The sequence below is a fragment of the Bison bison genome, unplaced genomic scaffold (genome assembly GCF_000754665.1).
Source record: "Bison bison bison isolate TAMUID 2011002044 unplaced genomic scaffold, Bison_UMD1.0 scf7180017864181, whole genome shotgun sequence".
NCBI classification, from domain to species: domain Eukaryota; kingdom Metazoa; phylum Chordata; class Mammalia; order Artiodactyla; family Bovidae; genus Bison; species Bison bison.
The window spans coordinates 7,421,108-7,428,938 of record NW_011494753.1 but is presented as its reverse complement, the minus strand read 5'-3'; the positions used below and the strand labels follow the sequence as shown (position 1 = coordinate 7,428,938).

The window sequence follows — 7,831 nt, the reverse complement described above, 5'->3', positions numbered from 1 at the left end:
CAAGGAGATCCAACCAGTCCATCCTAAAGGAGATCAGTCCTGGGTGTTCATTGGAAGGACTGATGTTGAAGCTGAAACTCCAATACTTTGGCCACCTCATGAGAAGAGTTGACTCATTGGAAAAGACCCTGATGCTGGGAGGGATTGGGGGCAGGAGGAGAAGGGGATGACGGAGGTTGAGATGTCTGGATGGCATCACCGACTCGATGGACATGAGTCTGAGTGAACTCCAGGAGATGGTGATGGACAGGGAGGCATGGCGTGCTATGATTCATGGGGTCGCAAAGAGTCGGACACGACTGAGCGACTGAACTGAACTGAACTGAACTGATGCTATAGTAACAGTCCTCCAAATTTCAGTGGTTTAATACAACAAAGTTTATTTTTTGCTCGTGCTACATGTCTAACACATATCAACAATGTCTTCTCTCTTTCTCTTTGGAGTCATTTAGTGAACCATCCTAATCAGAGCTCCATCTTGTTACTTGGGTAGGCCTTCCAATTGTGTACTGGTTCCTGAAACTTGTGGACTTCCCTGGTGGCTCAAACAGTAAAGCGTCTGTCTACAATGTGGGAGACCTGGGTTCGATCCCTGGGTCGAGAAGTTCCCTAGAGAAGGAAATGGCAACCCACTCCAGTACTCTTGCCTAGAAAATCCCATGGACGGAGGAGCCTGGTGTCCATGGGGTCGCAAAGAGTCGGACACGACTGAGCGACTTCACTTTCTTTCCTGAAACTTATGCTTGATAGTATCTCATATGTCTATGTACATTTTAGTGGCTAAAGCAAGTCACATAGCCCAAACAGAGATGAAACAGAGCAGTGAAGTGCAATTCTACTGTGAGTCTCAGAAGGAGGAGAACTGGAACAGCACTAATGACTAACATCTTATTTTACAAACAACTCTAATTTTATTGATGAAAGATGATATCAATTTGATTTCCTTGGCCAATATAGATGAGTTTTCATAGTTTATTAGCCATTTGTTTCATATACTCTTCCCTTTTAAGTTTTATAAACACATGCTGTTGGTTTACTTTTTCATTTTCAGATATTTTGAGTACTGTCATTTTTGTGAGGATGGGAGGTCATAATGGTGATTTTATAGGGAGTGCAGACTTTTAGAAAATGCCTTTTCTTTTGAAAACTTGAGCAGGTAAAAGAAAAATATTCCTCTTGATTCCCCTCACCCCTTGTTAATATATGTTTTGATACTCTTTTTTTTTTAATTTCAAGAGTTTTCAAAATGTTAAATAATTATAGATAATAGAAAGTTTAGCAGAATTAATATCCTTGACAGTCTACAGGTTTCTAAAGAACAACTTGAACATAAAATTTGAACAGTCAAGTTAGGTTTCTCCTCTTGAAAATATTAAGTTCTCTACTCAGATTTAGTCATATTGACTTATCGTTTTCCTTTTTTTTTCAATTCAGGTGTCTGCCTAAACTGGAACTTATGCTATAAATATTTTTCTGTGGATTTTTCTGAAAACCCAAGGTGAGATATTTTATGAATACACTTGTCTTTTAAAATGTATTTATAATGAGAAATAATTGTTTCTGAAAAATTTAAGGCTTTATAAATTTAATGTCTTTTCCTCTGAGTTTTAATAGGAAGCAAATACTATTTATTATAAAGCTATATATATAGCATGCTTACTTTTAATTTGTAGGACATTTGATTGATATGAAAGGAGCTGGTTCTAGTGATTAAAATAGTTTTGAGTGAATTTTTACTTTGTTTTTCATACTCAAAGATGGGGTTCACACAGCTGTTCTCTGACACACACTTGAGAAAGATATTTGCATTATAATCTGATATTCTTAAAGGCAAACCTTTAATTAGTTAAGGCATAGATTACAATATCTGGTAACTACTTTAATAGTTCTGTTATTAAGAGTTTTCTACCACTCTGTTCTCTTGGAGCTGATTATTTTCTTTAGTTCCCACTGTTTGGGGGGGGCTTATAAAATAAGGATATATCCTTTAGTATGTTAGTGTTTGATTTCTGTGGCTGGTGTTCTACTCCAACAATAATATCAAAGCCCTTTTCCTTTTCTTATGTGTCTTGGCTCAAATCTTCTTCATCTTTTGATTTTTTAAAATATACCATTATAAGCCTGTCATCTGGTCTTTCCACCTTGAATCCAGCTCCACCCTAAGCCATTCTTGTCACACTTATAAGGGTGCTTTTTCTAAAAGATAAATGTCATCATGTTAGTCCATGACTCAGAGTACTGAAGCATATCTTCAGTACTCTGAGTAATGTAAATATCCTTTATATTGTTTAAAGGATATTTTACAAACTCCTTTACAAAGCAGTATATTCTGCTTTTATCCATTTTTCATTTCACTGGTTCTCTGAGAATGTTGGAAACTAACATTTTAAAAAAACAGCTTTACTGAGAAATAATTTACATATCATAAAATTCACTTGTTTATTTAAATTTGGTATTTAATTAAATTTACAGAGTTATGCAACTATCATCTCAGTCTAATTTTAGAATATGTTCATTACTCCAAAGAGAAATCAGTACTCATTAGCAGTCACTTCTCATTCCTCCCTCTACTCAGTCCCAGGCAACTACTAATCTACTTTTTCTGTGGGGCTGCCTATTCTGGACATTTCGTATAAATGAAATCGTACAATGTGTAGTCTTCTGTGACTTACTTCTTCATCTAGCATAAAGTTTTCACGGTTCATCCATGGTTCATTCATCATGAACCAGTCCTTCTTTCCTTTTTATGGCTGAATAATATTCTATTATATGTGTCAGGGATTTAGCTGACTTAAGAGAGAGAGACAGAGGGAGAGGTGGGGTTGAGGGTAGGGGTAGTACTGAGCTTCCAAGTGTCAAGAGTAGCTGGTTAAAAACAACATTCCAAAATGAAAGTGATGGTCTAGCCTTTATTCACTTACTGAGATAGTATAAGCAAGAGGCTACACCTGAGAAAGTACAGGTCCTCTCACTGAGGAGAATCAGTATGGGGGTGGGGGAGTGGCGAGGGGAGTCCTCTCACAGCTGAGGGAGCACTAAACAAAAAGTTCCTGCAGTTTTATGGACCCACGGCTATTTGGAGGCTGAGATGGAAGGACTGGAGTGGAAAAGTATTGAGTCAGAGTAGAGAAAAAGTATCTCTAATGTTTCCTTCCTAATATGAAGATCGCAGAAGAAGCACCTCAGCTGCAGGCCACAGATTAAAGAAACTTCTGGAAGAATATACCTGGGCTAGGGATGCAGCTGTGCTAAAGAGCATGGTCAACCTGGGGGTCTGCATCCTTGACCGCAACTTTCTTCAGAGACTGCAGTGTGTTGGCTGTGCACCAAACCTGGTGAGGGAAGGGCAGGTTTCCCATGTGAGGTCTGCTGGGGCCTTCGTAGTAATTTTTGGCTGGGTTGGAAAAGTCACAGGTGGATTTCTTGGTCAGGAGCTGTACTCTGCAATATGTATATACCATATTTCTTCATCAGTTGGTGAACATTTAGATTGTTTCTACATTTTCGTTATGAATATTTTGCTATGAACAGTTGTGTATAAGTTTTTGTGTGTACATGTTTTCATTTCTCTCAGTTATATACCTAAGAATGGAATTGTTGGGTCATTTGGTAAATCCATGTCTAGTATTTTGAGGAACTGCCAAATAGTTTTCCAAGGAGACCGTTTCACTTCACATTCCCACCAGCAGTACATGATTTGTTTTGCCATATCATCACCAACATTTGTTATTGTCCTCTTTTTTTTTTAATTACAGCTATTCTAATGGTTGTCAACCACTCATTGTGATTTTGATTTGTACCTCCCTAATGGCTGGTGATGCTGAATATCTTTCCTTGTGCTTAACGGCCATTTGTATATCTTTTTTTGAGAAAGGCCTATGCAAATCCTTTGCCCATTTAAAAATTAGGTTATTCTTTGATTGTAAGAGTTCTTTATATATCCTGGATAAAGTCACTTATGAAATATATGATTTGCAAATATTTTCTCCCCTTCTGTGAGTTGTCATTTCCCTTTCTCAGTATTGTTCTTTGAAGCACAAAGATTTTATATTTATCTGTTTCTTTTATCGCTTATGATTTTGGTGTTTTATCTAAGAAATCCATGGTAATGGAGATTAATTTGTATTTTCTTTCAAATATGAGTTTTACTGTTTTAGATCTTAAATTTAGATCTGTGTTTTATTTTGAGTTAATTTTTATATGTGATGTGAAGTAGAGGCTCAACTTCATTCTTTTGCATGTTCAGATACCGAGTTGTCCTAGGCCATTGAATTAGCATGGTGCCCTTAATGAATATCGTGCTCATGTTCAGTCATGTCTGACTCTTTGAGACCCCATGGAGTAGGAGAGTAGGCCACCTGCATCCTCTGTCCATGGAATTTTTCCAGGCAAGCACACTGGAGCAGGTTGCCATTTCCTACTCCAGGGGATCTTCCAGACCCCGGGGATCTTCTGGACCCAGGAGTCAAACCTGCGTCTCTTGTGTTTCCTTCATTAGCAAGCATATTCTTTACCACTAGTGTCACCTGGGAAGCTATTTCTGGACTTTCAAATACATTCCATTGATTTATACATCTTCTCTTGTGCTAGTACCACATTGTCTGATTACTATAGATTTTGTAGTATTTAATTCACAATACTCCTATTTTGAATTCTCCTATTTTGTTCTTATTCAAGATTATTTTGGCTCTTCCCCTCCTGTGAGGCATGAAGAAGTTGCTTGTCAGAACATAAAGTATTTTGAGAGCATCTTTTTCCCTTCCCTCCAAGTAAATTGAAAAACAGGTACATGGTCAGAAATTCAGATAGTACCAAAGGATTTACAGTGAAAAATAAGTCTTTCTTTCACCTTAGATCCTCTGTCCCTCTCTTCAGAAGAAAGTACCGTTAGTAGTTTATTAGCTTTCAAATTGTTTTTGCAAATATATATATAAAATTTAAAATATCTTATGGAATTCATTTTAATCTGTGAAAATGTACTGTTCTACTTCTTGATTTTTCAACTTATTTCCATATCTTGGAAATCTTTCTGCATACTTAGATCTACTTCATTTGTGTTCACAGCTGCAGGATATTTTGTGTATGAGTATAGTGTCAATGATGTAACCAACATTTAGATAAGTTCCCGTCTTTACTTCCCTAAAAGCCATGTTTAAAGAATAAATTCTACCTTAAAAAAAAAAAAATCATTGTTGTTGTTCAGTCACTCAGTTGTGTCTGACCCATTGCAATCCCATGGACTGCAGTATGCCAGGCTTCCCTGTGCTTCACTATCTCCCGGAGTTTGCTCAAACTCATGTCCATTGAGTTTGTGATGCCATCCAGCCATCTCATCCTCTGCTGCCCCCTTTTCCTTTTGCCTTCAACCTTTCCTATCATCAGGGTCTTTTCCAATGAGTCAGCTCTTTGCATCAGGTAGCCAAAGTATTGGAGTTGCATCTTCAGCATCAGTCCTTCAGTGAATATTCAGGGTTGATTTCCTTTAGGACTGACTGATCTGATCTCCTTGCAATCCAAGGGACTCTCAAGAGTCTTCTCCAACAGCACAGTTGAAAAGCATCAGTTCTTTAGAGCTCAGCCTTCTTTATAGTCCAGCTCTCACATCTGTACGTGACTATTGGAAAAACCTTAGCTTTGACTCAAAGGACCTTTATCGACCGAGTGATATCTCTGCTTTTTAATATGCTAAAAAAATCATTATAGTACCTTAATTCTGTGCCTTAATTTTGGATTTATACTGTATACACACACACATTGAACAAAGTGATAATATATATATACTTAAACTGAGTTGTCTTTAAAACATAAAGACATCTTTAATGTTTGAACCTGATAACCTTAGTTATCACACTATTTATTTCTGGGATTGAGTGATAAAAAATTCAGTCTTCAGGTGTTTGCTAATTTGAACACTGATGCAAGAAACATTCCTATACATGACTCTTATAATAGTTCATGTGCAAGAGATTCTCCTGCACTATGTAATTATGAATGGAGTTGCTGGGTTATATGGTACTAAATGTTAAAGGGATAATCCAAAATTTATTTCCAAAGTGATTGCCCCATTTTATCCTTCTACCATTAGTGTGTAACAGATCCTGTTGTTTTACAGTCTCTACAATACTTGGTGTTTTTAGACTTTAAAATTTTGCTAGCTGAATGATCTAAAATAAAATTAATTGTGATCTTTTAAAAAACTTTTAAAAATTAGGTATAATTTTCAGTGTTACAGTAAAACATATAGATCTAAAATATATAGTTCAGTGAGTTTTGACAAATGCATATACCTGTATAATCCATACCCCTATGAAAATTTAGAATATTTTTTCTTACTGCTTCAGTTTCCTCAGACTCCTTCCTTGATATTCTTTTCCCTTACCACAGTGAACCACTATTCTGATTTCTGTCACTTTTTTTTAAAAGAATCATCTGTTTTCACCATCACAAAGTTCTTTCCTCCCATTCTCTCTTTTTAGTGTCTTTTAAAAAATTTGTGGCTCAATATACATAACATGAAATTTATCATCTTAACCATTTTTAAGTATACAGTTCAGTGGTTTTAAATGCTTTCGTGTTGTGCAGCAATCACCACCATCTATCCCCATAAATCTTTTCTTTTTAATTTTTAAAAATTAATTACTTTATTTGGCTACGTCAGGTCTTAGTTGTAGACTCTCTAGTCGTAGTTCACAGGCTTAGTAGTTGCAGTGCCCTTGGGCTTAGTTGTTCCGTGGAATGTGGGATCCTGATTCCCCGACCAGGGATCGAACCTATGTCCCCTGCATTGCAACTACTGGACCACTGGGGGAGTCCCCCCCGCCATAACTCTTTTCATCTTGTGGAGCAAACTCTGTCGACAATAAACAACAAATCCCCATTTTCCTTTCCCTCCAGTCCCAGGCAACCAAGATGGGACTCCTTGGTTCAACCAAAATGGGACCTCAATAATGCTTTCTGTCTTTATGACTCTGACTACTCAAAGTACTTCATGTAAATGGAATCATACAGTAATTTGTCTTTTTGTGACTGGCTTATTTCACTTAGCATAATGTCCTCGAGGCTTATCCATGTTGCAGTATATTTTTGCTTCCTTTACAAAGCTGAATAATACTCTGTTATATGTATATATCATATTTTGCTTATCCATTCACCTGTTAATAAATACTTGGGTTGCGTCCATGTTTTTGCTATTATGAAAAATGCTCCTGTGAACTTTGGTGTACCAATATCTCTTTGTGATCCTGCTTTCAGTTCTTTTGGGTTTATATTCAGAAGTGGAATTGCTGGATCATATGGTAATTCTATATTTTTTTCATTTTTGAGGAATCACCATATTGTTTTCCATAGCAGAAATACCATTTGAGATTCCCCTGAACAATGCACAAAGGTTCCAGTTTCTCCACATTTTGCCTAAAATTGTTTGCTGTTTTTTTTCATAGTAGCTATTCTGTCGGGTGTGAGATGGTATCTTGTGGTTTGGATTTGCATTTCTCTAATGACTGGATCATTGAAAAAGCAAGAGAGTTCCAGAAAAACATCTATTTCTGCATTATTGACTATGCCAAAGCCTTTGACTGTGTGGATCACAATAAACTGTGGAAAATTCTGAAAGAGATGGGAATCCCAGACCACTTGACTTGCCTCTTGAGAAATCTGTATGCAGATCAGGAAGGAACAATTAGAACTGGATGTGGAACAACAGACCGGTTCCAAATAGGAAAAGGAGTATGTCAAGGCTGTATATTGTCACCCTGCTTATTTAACTTATATGCAGAGTACATCATGAAAAACGCTGGGCTGGAGGAAGCACAAGCTGGAATCAAGATTGCCA

General features: G+C 36.9%; 1 protein-coding gene across 5 annotated transcripts in view; it reads left to right on the top strand.

The window, feature by feature from the left end:
* Positions 1–7,831, top strand: part of PEAK1 (pseudopodium-enriched atypical kinase 1) — a 288,921-nt gene that overhangs the window by 34,683 nt on the left and 246,407 nt on the right. For all 5 annotated transcript variants that reach the window (XM_010843302.1, XM_010843304.1, XM_010843308.1 and 2 more), the window contains exon 2: positions 1,435–1,498. The gene's annotated coding sequence lies outside the window, so the exon portion shown is untranslated. The remainder of the gene's footprint in view (positions 1–1,434; positions 1,499–7,831) is intronic.